The sequence below is a fragment of the Corvus hawaiiensis genome, chromosome 3 (assembly GCF_020740725.1).
Source record: "Corvus hawaiiensis isolate bCorHaw1 chromosome 3, bCorHaw1.pri.cur, whole genome shotgun sequence".
NCBI lineage: Eukaryota > Metazoa > Chordata > Aves > Passeriformes > Corvidae > Corvus > Corvus hawaiiensis.
In genome coordinates, this window is record NC_063215.1 from 68,485,768 (window position 1) to 68,499,701 (window position 13,934).

The window sequence follows — 13,934 nt, forward strand, 5'->3', positions numbered from 1 at the left end:
TTTTGCTTTATTCTTCTCCATGCAAAACCTCGTCCATTTATTTTATTTGAGAGTGCAGCCTAACTTCAATACACATCATGTTGCAGAAAGTTAACTCCTCCAAAAATTACTATTTCTCTTAGATAGGCTTTTTCTGTGTTCTTCCATCTGCTTCCCATATTTATGTCCTATATACATCTAAGCCATTTTGTATACTGCTAGCGATGTCTAAACCTTGGTTATACAAATTAGTGACTTCAAGTCACAGGAACTGAAGTCAGCACTGCTTGAAACATCATGTTTGCACATCATTAGCACACCTTTACTTTGCAGGTGACTCATTAAAATTTCAGGTAGCAAAATAATTCTGTTACCCAGTTCATATAGCTTGATCAAAATTTTCATACCTTTTGCTCTGTTCTCCTGATCAACTCTACCTTCTTTTGAATAAAATTTATTTACTTACGTGGAGCTACATCTTATACTAAGTTTTTCCCTGTGTGCTTTGTTGCAATGCAAACATCAAAAAATGCCACAGAAATAAGTATAATGCAATCTACATCTGATTTTAAAAGCATATCCTTGTTCATAACTTGTAGTTACCTGAGTCTGGTAGTAATTTTATGGGAATGATGCACAATTGCCTACTCTGCTGGCTTTTATACCTTGGCTGTCAGACAGAAGTCTGTGTGCAGCGCACCTTGGATCTGCTCCCATATCACCATGTTCCTAAACAGTATCCAGCATTACTGAGCAATTGGACTGTGTACACCCTTGGTAAACAGAAAGAATCAATTGTAGGTAACAGTATTACTTCCTTGACTCCTGCAAAAAAACCTAAAACCAAACCACTTTCTCCTCTTTTTTTTAAGATTCGGAATTATTACACTTGGATTTGGTTTATTGCAATAAACATTTTCAGCAAAGGGCAAATAATTTTGTTGAGAGGTGTTTTTCCATCTTGCCAAGTTTTTTTGTCAGTTCTTATCTGAAAATGCACAGAAATGCTCCCCCAGCCCCTGGCTCTTTAGCATATTAACCATAAAGCATCACAGCATGCCATGCTAGTGAAGCAAAAATTACTTTTACCAAGTGCAGGGTTCTGTTTCTAAAAGTCTATAACTCAAGAAAATTGAAACTGCTTTTCACTCAATTTCAGCTTCTAACATCTTTCCATTACAGTTGTACAGATGTTCAAAATAACACCAGTGTTTTTGTTGTTGTTTTTTTTTAATGAGAAATGTGTCTGTTTTCCCATGCTCACACTCTGAAGTAAATTTCTGACCAAACCTATTAAAAATTCCTTTTGAGTAGAAACCAAACGAGTAATACTCCAACCAAAAGTAGATTTTTTTTTTTTTCTGAGTTTGAGAATAATTGAACAAAAGGAAAATAATTCTGTTCTCTCAATCAAAGGTTTAGTTTGCAGTATGATCAAATAACAGGCTAGTGTGATAAAATGAGATTACCTGAGGTATGTGCTCACTGGAAAAAGAGGTAGCATTAAATGTAAGTTTTTATCAAAGTATGGTTGTAACCCAGTGTTAAAGTTGCTAAAACTCTTGTCAGGGAGTGTTACGCATCCTGCAGATATCTGCACAAAACATTCCAAAAGTTGCAGTACCTGCCTACTCAAAACCTATCTGCAAACACTGTGAAATTCATAAAAGCACAAAAATTTTCCTTTAGTTTTTGTGAAATGTTTAACAAGGCAAAATTAATTTGATAAGTACCGAGAAGTATTTTATTTTCAAACACATATTTGTGTTTGAAACTCCCTTTTGTGGGTTATAGAGGAGGTGAAAGTTGAGAAATGATAGCTGAAGAATGTACTGACTCTAGTGGTGCTAAATAGGAACTTTCGTGCTGGTCTTTCCTTTGGCAAATTCATAAATCACCTGAAACAAGGTCTACATCAAAGTCTAACAATTTTAAAAAGAATTCAAATTAAAATAATTCTACATGAACTTCCATCCAGAGAGCACAAATATATTTCTCAACATGCAGGTTGTACATACGTACACACATGCCTTTAGCAGACCCACACTTACTCTGAAGTGTTAGGAACTTTATGGCAAAGTAAAGTTGGTGTTCAAGATTTTAAGGAAACAGACACCAATGTTAAAAAAAAAAAAAAACCAAACTAAATATCCCAGACCCAAACCCCTCTAATCTTCGTAGATACGGCTTTTGTGCTTTCAGATGATGATGAAGGATTTTGAAAATTTCTAGTCCCACTCATACTACACTACCAGGTAGCAGAGACTGGATCGTGTCCAAATGGTGACTAATGGAATATTTCTGCTCCAAATTCAGACTGGGTTAGGGTTGGTACACTGTGAGCTTGCCAAATTTAGCTTTTTGTGGCATCAGAACCTGTGACTAGCTTCACCAGCCTTTGAGTACTTCCACACTGACTGTGCAGATTCACGTATAGAAGAATCAGTTAAGGCTGAGTAAGTATGATATCCATACAGAGAAAACTCTTGAAAGCAAGAAAATGTCAGGTTATGGAACTCCTCTTTAAGGCACCTCAGTGCCCACACAACACATTTCCACTGGCATGAGTAGACTTCACACCTCCCCACAGAACTTCCTTCTGCCTCCCAAATATAAGGGATCCCATCCAGCTCATTAATTTCACACTATAGAACCCCCACACTAAGCCTGGCTCAACACTGAGTATTTCATAAAGTTAGTAAGGTCAAAATGATGTGAATGTGTGAGATTTTGAAATAAAGAGGAGATGGGGGTGTTCAAATTTTATTTGTGCTTCAAATTTGTAGTTCAGAGCTGTCCAACTGACAACAACTTTTTCAATTTTTCTTTTTTAAATAGAATAACATGCAGGATCTATTTCTAATTCTATATTTCAGACTACCAGCTTGGAGTAAATGTTCTGCATTCATGTAACAGGTGACATAGCAGAACAGTTGGTCTAAAGTTTAAATGAGGATAGTAGTAACTGGGGAATTATTAGGCTAAGAATATGAATCGAAACATGATGGATAAACACAATGGACGATTTTTAAATGGGATAAAGATGCTACTTGGCTTCTGCTGAGTTACTTTTGAAATTATCTGCTGCCTAATGAGAAAAAACTTTTAGCATCATTTGATAAGGCAGCCAATTCCTGTGTCTTTCATACACTATTCTGTAGTATTACTACCTTTTCTTATTGGTGCTACCTGATATCTACATATAAAGCAATACTTTATAAAAGCACATGCTCACATATATTCTGCCTAGAGTAGGTAGCTCACATTAATTTTGAATGAAAATGAGAAATAAAGCAAGCAGTAATGAAATTTTAATCACAGTCCCCTGAATATCTCTGTTGTTTTGGAGGCAAACTGGTTCCTTAGACTCATATTAGCAAAGCTATTTAGGATCTTCTGCATACAGAGAGGCACCAGGAATGACTACAGGTTTACAGAATCACTCAGAGACACTTTTGCAAACCCCTCTCGCTTCAATAGCTTTGAAATTCTGGTTGCTTCTTTTTTCCTGAATTGTGGCAACATCTTTAGTTGATAAAGGTGGAAGGGTCAAAGCCAAAGTCCTAGTTAGGACTGTCTTTTAAAAGAATTTTTTTTAAGTGTCTTTAATTTTTAATTGTTTGCTTGCCTGACCACTAACTGCTTGGGAAGTAGTTTCCATATTATATATCTAATTTCAACATCAGCTGCCATTTGTTAGAGCTCAGGTATTCTGGGCCAATCCCTACCAAGCCAGATGTATCTGGTAAGACAGAAGAGTTGTGAAGGCATGATTCCAAAGGCATCTATAGCAGCTCCATGCCACTTCAGTAATCCTTAGTAGTAGGAAAGTCTTGAACTCCTGATAAAATGAGAGTGTTTATTTTTCATTCAGTGATTGGAGCCATGCAAATGCTACTCAAAATTGAGTTTTCTTACCATATTTAATGTGATTTTTATAAGTCTAAGGAAGCAATAGCTAAGAAAATTAATGTTGACGTCTGGTATTAATTCCTCTTCCGAGGAAGTCCTATGCAACATCCATGCTGCTATTGACATAGTTTTTTAAGGTTTGATAAATATGGTGAGTCAAGCCTGTTTGTTCACCACTGGTATGACTGGGACAATTTTAAGGAGTGCCTGTTTAAACAAGTATACCACACCCTCCCTATCAAGGGGAAAGCCCAGCTCCATTGGGGTTAATCCCTTGAATGTTTTAATGATAATGCTCTTTGTTCCAAAGTACTAAGACTTTCTGTTTTGCTCAAAACAATGTCTTGGTGTCATAGTAGCTGAAATATATGCTGGACTATTCCATCATCATAGAGGCACCCATTAACATCAATTCAAACATCTCTGTGTCATGTTTCATTGTCAGTTGTCTCATCTCTGAAATTCTCACCTAGATAAAAACTACTTTTGTAGCTGCTGAGACTTCTACTAAAATAAGTGTACCAAAAATGGATAAACAATTATTATTACCACAAAATTAGTTTGGAGAAAGCCACAGTTGATTTTTGATATTACAGTGTTAGAGTGCTTAAATCTTCATATTCTACTGGTGGTGTTTACTGATGGTTCTTGCTTACAGTCTGTGATCTTTATAGCCTCAAATGCTAAAGGAGATGAAAATAGTTATTATTTGGAGAGTGCCAGAGACATACAAAGATATCAGGGAAGTTGTACCTTTTAGCATTTGTGTATCTGGTGTATTGTGCTTACCCTGTTTGCCCACAGATATGAGCATCAACAACAAATGACTTGTTCCCTTATCTGCAATACAGCAGTGACTTTCTGGAACTCTATAGCTTTATCATGATTCTCGTAGTGTCTGGTGTTTCTCTAAAATTTAATCCCCTGGTATTACTAAATAATATGTGCAACTCTTCTTATTTTACAAACAAAGGTATACCTGACCCTTGCATTTGAAAAAAAACCCAAACCAACCACTTCTCTAACAATGTCAAAAGCATGCTTCAAGGTTCAGAACATGGCCTGTGAGTACAAGCAATCAAGTTTATCCTCATCCATTTACAAGGATGTAGGGAAAGCTGATGTGTTAGAACCCTGTTTATCAAAATACTAAAGCACAGGATTAGCATTAAGCACAGTGACACATACTCTTGAGTGCTTCAGTTTAGGCCCGTGTTTTTTTGATTTGATCAACATTAGTGCATTCATTTTGTGAATGGACACTTACTTTAAAATACAAAAAAAATTAATGAAGCAAATATTACTACAGAATCCCACTTTGCCACTCACTTGAAAGAGAACAAGTTCATGGGGTTAGTATCTGTTTTGGAAAAAAGATGGAGTAACTAGCACACTGAACAGCTGCTTCTGACAACAGGGAAGCCACTTAGGCAATTTATATTTGCAATGCTGTTTACATGTGGGAATAATACTCCAGAGCACAGTATGTGAGCTAAGGAAAGCAAACATACACCCAATTTGTAAACTTTTAATATGCTTGTTTTACCATAAAAATAGACTTGTAATTAGTTCCCAGGAGTTTTGGTACAATGAGATCAAGTCTAATTTCATACAAGATGAACGGAAGTTTGTTGCTTCAGCTGAGACTTAGGCAAGCATGCCAAGACCAATAAAATGAATGGGAGTCTTCCTACATGTTTAAATGTCTTTACCTCAGAATAAATAGCATGAAATTGAGAGTGACTGACAACCCTGACACAGATATAGAGCTGACCAGAGGATTTTTTTGTCCTGTCCTCAGTATCTGAGGTTGCTGTATTCACATAAGCATACATTTTTGACCAGCTAAACAAGACAGGATGTTTAACTGTTCTGAGAGAGAGAAGCAAAGAAACAAGCCCTAAAATGTAACAAAGCTCTTGATCAAGAAAAGCGTTATGGTATAAAATGTCCTTTGATTTCAGTCTTACTGGATCTAGACTAAAGATCCAGTTTTGTAAAAATTTATTCATGACATAATGAATTACAGTCATCCCCACATGACTGCTAATATAAACAAAATACCAAAAAAAAAGTGGGCTTGCAAAATAAGTTCCAAATCACAACACAGTGTGGTGAGGCTCTGCACACATAAATTACATTTAAATATTTTAAGCAATTTTAACAACTGAAAAATGACTGAAAAACAGAAACTTCAGTCTCCATGAGCATATTTGGTATAAGAAAATAAAATGTCTGTGTGCAAGAACTTGAAGCTTTTTCTGCCTTAGGCATTAAAGAGAGTTTTGGGTTTTTTTCCTTTAATGTTTAATTTAGATGATCAGCACAGATGTTTCAGAGCTAAATTGTCTTTTTTTGTTGGCAGTATAGGCATGGTCCCATTACATCCTTCTCCCTCTCATCAACAGCTTTAGAGATTCAGATGCAGTTTTGAGTAACATGAAGAAAAGCATGAAGGTTTTTTTAATTTTGTGATATTCTTAATGAACTCCTAGAAGATGCTGCATGCCCAAGACTGCTTCAGCAAATTCCCTTGGGAAAATATTCCAATGTGACCTTTGTATGTATCGATAACATATTCAAAATATGAGAGATGTATATTTCAAAATACCTGATTCCTATTTCTGCAACGTCTGATACAAAATCTTTGATGACCTTTTCTACTCCCAAAAAATATCATACAAATTTTCTCTGTGAGTTGCTTTCAGTTTCTCTGTGCAAAGTAATTAAATTATTATCAGTTCTATAATGTGTCCCTCTCTTCCTATTGCTTTCCTTTTAATGAATTATTTTGGTGTATATTGGTATTCCTTAATCTGGCTTTCAAATCAATGGCATGGATGTAAGCTCTTGAACTAAGGAGTTCTGTTTGTTACTTTACCTCCTCTGGTAATGGACCCCTCCTATAGAGGGGACATAGAGGGACAAGGATTTCCTAAACGTGACTAGAACATTTTTATAGCAAGGTCTCTAGCCCTATCATCTCTGTCTAGTTGCTGGTGTTTAATTTCAGAATGGATGGGTTCTTTCTTTCTTGTTATTTGGTTGGTGAGAAGAGAATGTCTTGTACTAGTTTAATCAAGAAAGATTATTATGTAACATCTGTCAGATTGACTTGTACCATATGGGCCCTGGGCCATCTTCTGTAAGAGAACTTACAGAGACATCTCAAAATGTCTGTGAAAATAGAACATATTTTTAGAATATCCTACTCTCCTATCCACTCTCCTACACTGCCAAATGAACCTGTCAAAAGCGCATCTTGATTTCTTCAGCTCCTACAACTCATGCTTGTTTGCAGTAATGATATTTGTTGACGAAAAGTGGGTGGTAGAGGTTTTTTGTACCTGCTTTTGCAGATGTGAAATTAACAGTATGGAAGGATTTCCAGGTTTTTTTGTTGGTTTGTTGTTTTTGGGGTTTTTTTGGTGGGGGGAGGTTTTCTAAAAGTTCTGAAGCAAACTCTATTTCAATTTCACACATGAGGAGGAAAGATAAAAGGGACCAAGTACTGAGAACAAAAGAGGAAAACAAAAAGCAACAAAATAAATGAAAACATTTACACAATCCAGTATTATTGTTAGGATCCAAACACAAAGATTACACATACTTGACCCTATTCCTGGTCCAAAATTAGATTTTCAGTAGCAATAAGAAATAAAATTTTGAAATAATAATGCTCCGTTCGGGGGTGGCAAAATGCTATCTTGGCATGGAGCTACTAGAGCTGGTTTGAGAAGAGTGAGGGAAGGAAATAGGCAGTAGGAGTGCAATTTCTCTGTCAGGGTTAAAGGGTCTTCAAGGGGGCAGAGGGGACTGGAAGAAGAGGATTTGAGAAATATGGGAGAACATCTAATGGCTCAGTATGTGGATTTCGGACTCTATATGTTTTATTTACCTGGCTAGTGGTCTTTGAAGGATAGTGCACTCGAATCTCCTGTTGCTGAACAGACAGATGTTCTATCTAGTTCCTAAGAAGAAAGTAATCAAGCAGTCAGCTGCTAAAGTCATGGCTGCTAGGATATGGAAGATAATGAAGAAGCCCAGGCACAATTAAGAACAAGCATAAATGAGGTTATAAAGAAAAGGAAAGTAAAGGTCCAGAAATCATTCTAAAAGTGAACATTTTCATTAGACTAACAGTAACGTGGGTCTTTCATTAAGTGAGGTGTTGATGGAAGATCGCTTTGTCTGGATGTATGCACTCACACCTTTCTATTGTGAGGGCATCAGTGTGAGCTGGGAAAGCATCATTCATATCTTGTAAAGGAAGCTGTATCAGTGGTCCACAAAAATGTGTCTTGTGCTATTCCTGCTGTCATCTGGTCATCCTGCAGATACCTATCAACTCTGGAAACCTACATTCATCTAGGACTAGACTTTTAAAGACAGTAAGGGCAGGATTGTAGATACTTACCCAGCACTGTGCATGTCCTGGAGTAAAGAGCCATTGCTCAGTCATTAGTTACCCTCCCAGCTACCTGGAGTGGAGCTGCAGTGCACAAAGAGAGGAGTGCATGCATGTCTGAGCTCTGCCAAATGAGCTGGCGTGACAGTGTGGTGCAGCACATGTGCCAGCACACTGCAGGCCTCAGGAAGCAGCCTGCCAGTGAAAGGAAGCCAATGTGCATGAACTAATAAGCTTTACATGTCAGCAAGTCCAATGAGTTTGGGATGACACTGCACTGATATGACTACAGTGTGGACCATGCTCCTTTTTGCACTATGGATGTATCATTTTTCTCCATCCACTGGCATCTGCTTCCACCTAACATCCCAGCTGTTTAGAGCCTGAGTTCATGTCACAGCCCTGAAGGTGCTAAAGGATTTTAAACTGGTAGAGAGAGAATCTCATAGCATTTTTCAGGGCATACCTGATACCTGTGGTAATTAACATACCCTTTTATTTTGGCACAAAATCTCCTTCTGAGGCCTTACACTAGGCACAAACAAGACCGCTGTCCAGTGCCATGTAGCTCTGAGTAGGAATATGGAAAGTGCCATTAATAACAGATGTACCAACACTCACTCCAAGAATGCATGTCTTGATAGATGGACACTGAAAGGGCGGGGGGAGGGAGGGAGGGAGGGAAGACTCTAGTCTTGGGAAGTGCAACTGGGAGTTGTTTAGGATTATGATGTTTACTGCCTCTTTGCTTACTGTTCCTCTCCATGTAGCTGCCCAGGTAATCCAGCCTGTTTAAGGCAAAGTCAGCTTTAGGGACTAGAAATACTTGCATTGTGTTTCATCAGTTCTTACCCAAGAACCAGTAACTAACAGTTGAGCAACTTTTTGAATTGTGTCCTAATGCGACAGACCATGTTTGTTTGAGAGCTATGCCCTCAAAGACTGGCCTTAAATCACTGGAACTTAGCACTGAAATGCAGTGAGAGAGAAACATTCACAATTCTGGCAGCACTCTCACCTGAGAGGCTGCAATAAAAAGTTGAAGGGTGCCCCCTGCAACTTCCAGGAAAGGTCTTTCCTTACTTGTAGGAGCGCTTACTGCCATCTTCTAGAGCAAACATTGAGGAGCCATGTGATTAAGTGCTTGCCATCAGGAAGCAAATTCAAGTAAGAGTTTATGCAGCTGAGGCTACCAGAACACTCTGGGCAGAAGCAGCAGCAAAAGACCATTGACTCAGTGAAAGAATGGAGAGTTAGTTTAACATGCTACGGCATCAAAGCTGTAATTGCCTGAAAGCAAACCTTCACTTAGCCTATGCTAAATACATGTTTGGCTGCAAACAACACTGGCATGACCCCCAAATTACTGAGTAAGCTGATAATATTTTAAGATGCTTTTGGAAGTGGTCCTGGTGCAGCTGCCAGAGGGTAGAAGGGCAGCATGGCTCCCATCAAAACACAGCTGAGAGGCACAGTTAGGACAGTGAGACTGTGAGATGCTGCATGCAAGGCAAGAGGGATCCAACTGCTGGTCACAGGCTACTAAGGGCTCAGAGACACCACCCAAACTTACCCCAGCACAACAGTTTACCCTGCTATAACTCTTCCCACATTTGATCTTCACGCACATACTTTTTGGTAAAAATTCTCTTCAACTTTTTTCTTTGGGGCTAAGGGACTTCACTTTTGTTTGTCATTGTTCTGTCTTTGATGTATAACCTACCCTCTCTGAGGAAATGAGATTTATGCATTCTGCATGTGTCTTAGCTTTCAGGAAATGTACATAATGTAGATTTTTAGATTTGAGATCGATAGGGAAGTGCAGATGGATTAATGTGTAATACATGTAATTCAACCATGGCTCCTGACTTGGCAAATTAGGCAAGTAATCCATCCTGTGCACAGCATGGAGCATGCTACTTGCTAAAATCTATCAAAAATCAGGCACCTTAGTGGACAGGTGTTATTTTATAGAAGACAAGCAGTCTTCTGTAAAATCACCAAAAAATCTGATCCCTGCTTCCTGTCATTCAAAAAACATGTGTGGTAGTGCAGGCAGTGATTTCTAAGGTGTGTTTTTTAAAAGCACTTAAGATATGCAGAGCTGGTGTAACAGGTTGCACACAGGCAAGAGCATAACATGCCCAAGCTTCCACTGTAGATGGTCTTGGCCATTACCCAGTGCAACAGTAGATAACAGGTACTGCTGATGGGAAATGTGCTGTCAGTAGGGAGCATTTCAGAGGGTCTAATGTCAATTTTGCATTGATCTTCAGAGAAAGAAAAGAGATTGGTAGGAGATCTACGCTGCTGAGATGCAGATAAGAAATGGTATCACAATGCTAACATGCAACATGTGCTCAGGATAACATATGCTGCTTCTTAGCAGAGATTTGTAGCTTGGATACAATGCCATCCTAATATGGCCATGTGATTGCCAGAGAACTTGGAGTACAGGCAAAAGTCATTCGAGTATGTCTATACCTGCTGTGTAGCCACACAGGCAAGAATGCATCTCAAGTTACTTCATAAATTTTTGTTGCAGTTAAATGGCATTTTGGTGCATCTGCATTGTTTCATTAAAGACAAAGACAGCATCTGCTTTGAACATAGCAGGAAGAATGTATTGTTGGCTACTCTGAAAACCTGATAGCAGCTTTTGAAGCCTGTTGTTGCCTTTGAGGTAGAATTCCAAAAGGCAGGTTATTGACTGTTAGGCAATTACAAGGCTTTGATTTACTTTCACAAGGAAGAAGATTTGAATACAAATATAAATATTGCCAAAGCAGATTGCATAAGTGGCAGACTGCTTATATAACTCTGTATATGTGTCATAGGCAAGCGTTTACAGAAATTCAGCAAGTTTCCTTCATTAAGTACAGATTAATTCTCGCTGATCTCTGGCTTCAGCTGCTTCACATCCAACTGAAAATGAGTCTGCGAAAATGCATATTTTCTCATGTCAGTTTGAAAGCTTCTGAACCATTGATCAAACAAATTTGGAAGATCTTGAAACACCCAGCAAAGGGAAAACAATCACGTGTATTTCTTGAGCATAAATTGGCAGGAGGGAAAGGTCATTCTATTGACAGGCTGCAAACAAAGGGCACTTCTTTTCCGGGCAGCTGCAAACTAAAGTCATCGTTCCCTGAGAAGTATAATATTTGTGAGCTCAAAATGCATTACAACAGTGGGAAAAAGTCAAGAAATGGCTCAGCCTGTCCAGGACAAAGAAGATGTACCCTGTGTCTATTGTCCCTACTTTTCCTGCTTCAACATCTCCCAAGAGAATGGTGCAGTGCCTGCTAAGTAAAATTAAGAGAAGAAAAACACCATTGAGCAGCCAAATACCTTTAATCTGTTGGCTACCAGTGTGTAACCTTCTTGGTAACCAACCACTTAGGATAAGAATAGGAGGCTACCAAAAAAATGTTGGTATTCTGAAATAATGGTATTTGCAAATAAGACATAACTTTGAGAAATGGAGCTCATGACACATATTACAGCTATTGTTGTAGGCTAAAGCCCTGATGGATGCCACCACTCTATCCACTGGTATTTTGGCTATTTTCCATACAGACATGTGCGCAAAAAAAATTATGATCTCTTAAAATTTGTTTAAGGCAAACAACTTATTAGTTTTATACTGATAATGGGTTTGGTGCCTAAAATGTGTCTATCAAAGGCATAAAATGCTGAATGATGTCTTTGGGATTTTTATTAGGCTTGGCAGTGGCCTGTGGTAAGATTGTGTCTATATTTACTGAGATCATCCTGGCTTTTATGTTACATAAGTTTAGAAAATATTTGCTATGCAGTAGCATTAAAAGATAATTATTGTGAAAGATTGGCTTTTGCTATTTTAGAGGTAAATATAAGCATGTTTGCATTCTTTCTCCTAAGTGGAACAGACATTGAAATTTCTTGTTTTTCAACAGCCTAGTATTAACACTTACTTGCTAGGTTCAGATTTTGGTATCTCTTTTCTACTGTATTATTTATTGTGGGCCACCACTTCAGCTGTGTTCTCTGCTTTTAGTCAGCTACATCACATCAATTTTTGTACAATATACATTTTATTTCTTAACTTTGTCACAGCTCCAATAAGACAATGGGGAAATGAACCAGATTTTACACTGCCGATAATCAAAACACTTATTCCATTTTCCTTATGTACTGTGTGATTCAAACAGTGTAATTAGAGGCAAACCAACTATTTCTGTTATACTTAGGGTACCAAGGGGGTGGTCCATTATCATGATATGTGAGTCAATAAAACACGAGTCTTGGTTTTCACATTTCCAAAGTAGTATTGGTTTTGCAGCCAATTAGGAAGGTATTTTTTATCTAGAAATCTGGCAAATTTTTGTAAAAAAAAAAAAAGCACAGATGGTCAATAGACATGGAATTCTAATTTTCAGAACAGAATCAACAAAGATGAACACAAGCCTTGAAAATGCAATATTAAATAAAAACAAGTCATTTATTATATGAATATCAAGAGGCATTAGTTTTGTAAAGTTCACATTATCTTTTTTAAAAGTGCATTTTCCTAATATCTTATGTAAGGAAAGGAAGTTTTATTAGGCAAAAAAGTTTCTTTTTTATATTATTCTCAACTGCAGATAAGTGAAGTACAATTTCTAGCGCAGAGACTGCAACAATTACCACACCAGTCTCTTGGTATATTTAGGAAAGTAAAACACAGATTTGGGAGGCTGTTCACCCCTCAGAATTTACTCATTTCCTTACCACTTGCAAGATCAAACCGGGGAAACTCTAAAGACTAATGAGAAAGGCGGCTGTAAATTCGGTACTACCCATAAGACTTCTGAGATTCTTTCACTGGGCCGGATATTAAAGACTCAGTCCAAGTTAAAGTTAATACATCATTTGTCACACAGAGAATTTCTATTAAAAATTTCAGACCTACATCCTTATGCACCATCTCACCATCATTAAGTATGTTCTTCATGGCTGACTAAAGTTAGCAAAGACACACTAATAATCAGAGAGATATTACTGCTGAGAATTGTTAATGCCTCCTTTCATACTGACCATGCTCAAGCATGCAATAGTTCTATCTTCCTCCCAGCTCCCTTTGGATACCAACAGGTTCACAAATCATTGTCCTGACTGGTACCTGTTCCCTTCAGAGCAATATCTCAAGTGGTGTTAGGAGGCTACGTACAGACACATATGGAGACTTTTTTTCATTTTATCTTAATCAGACTGTACAGTCTAACAGAATATTAGGCTGGGTGAACATCTTCTCACAGCAAGCATCAGAACTAATTGTCCTGACTTTTTGGGTCTTCGCACCATTGACTGTAATGCATGTCTGGCCTATACAGGTGTATTTCAGGGATTTCACTTTGATAGGGGATTCCAGGTGGCTAGACAATTGTTTTGTTCTTTGAACTCTCCCCAGGAGAACTGGCTGTACTCTCTTTTGACCCTTCTCATTTGATGTGTTACACAAAAAACTGAAGGGGATTCCTACTTTCATAGTGAGTTTAAGCTCTTCAATGCTTTTTCTTTAAACACAAATTCTCACTTTTTCATTCCTTTGCCAGATCTGAGAGCAAGGGACTGTTCAGTCCACAGGAGAAGTTTGGTGGTAGAAAGACATTTG

General features: G+C 37.9%; 2 long non-coding RNA genes across 3 annotated transcripts in view; one reads left to right on the forward strand and one right to left on the reverse strand.

Annotated features, from left to right (window-relative positions):
- LOC125322341 overlaps positions 1-13,934 on the forward strand; it is a 111,095-nt gene that overhangs the window by 84,286 nt on the left and 12,875 nt on the right. The window lies entirely within an intron of this gene.
- Positions 1-13,934, reverse strand: part of LOC125322339 — a 28,686-nt gene that overhangs the window by 852 nt on the left and 13,900 nt on the right. The gene's annotated exons all lie outside the window — the stretch shown is intronic.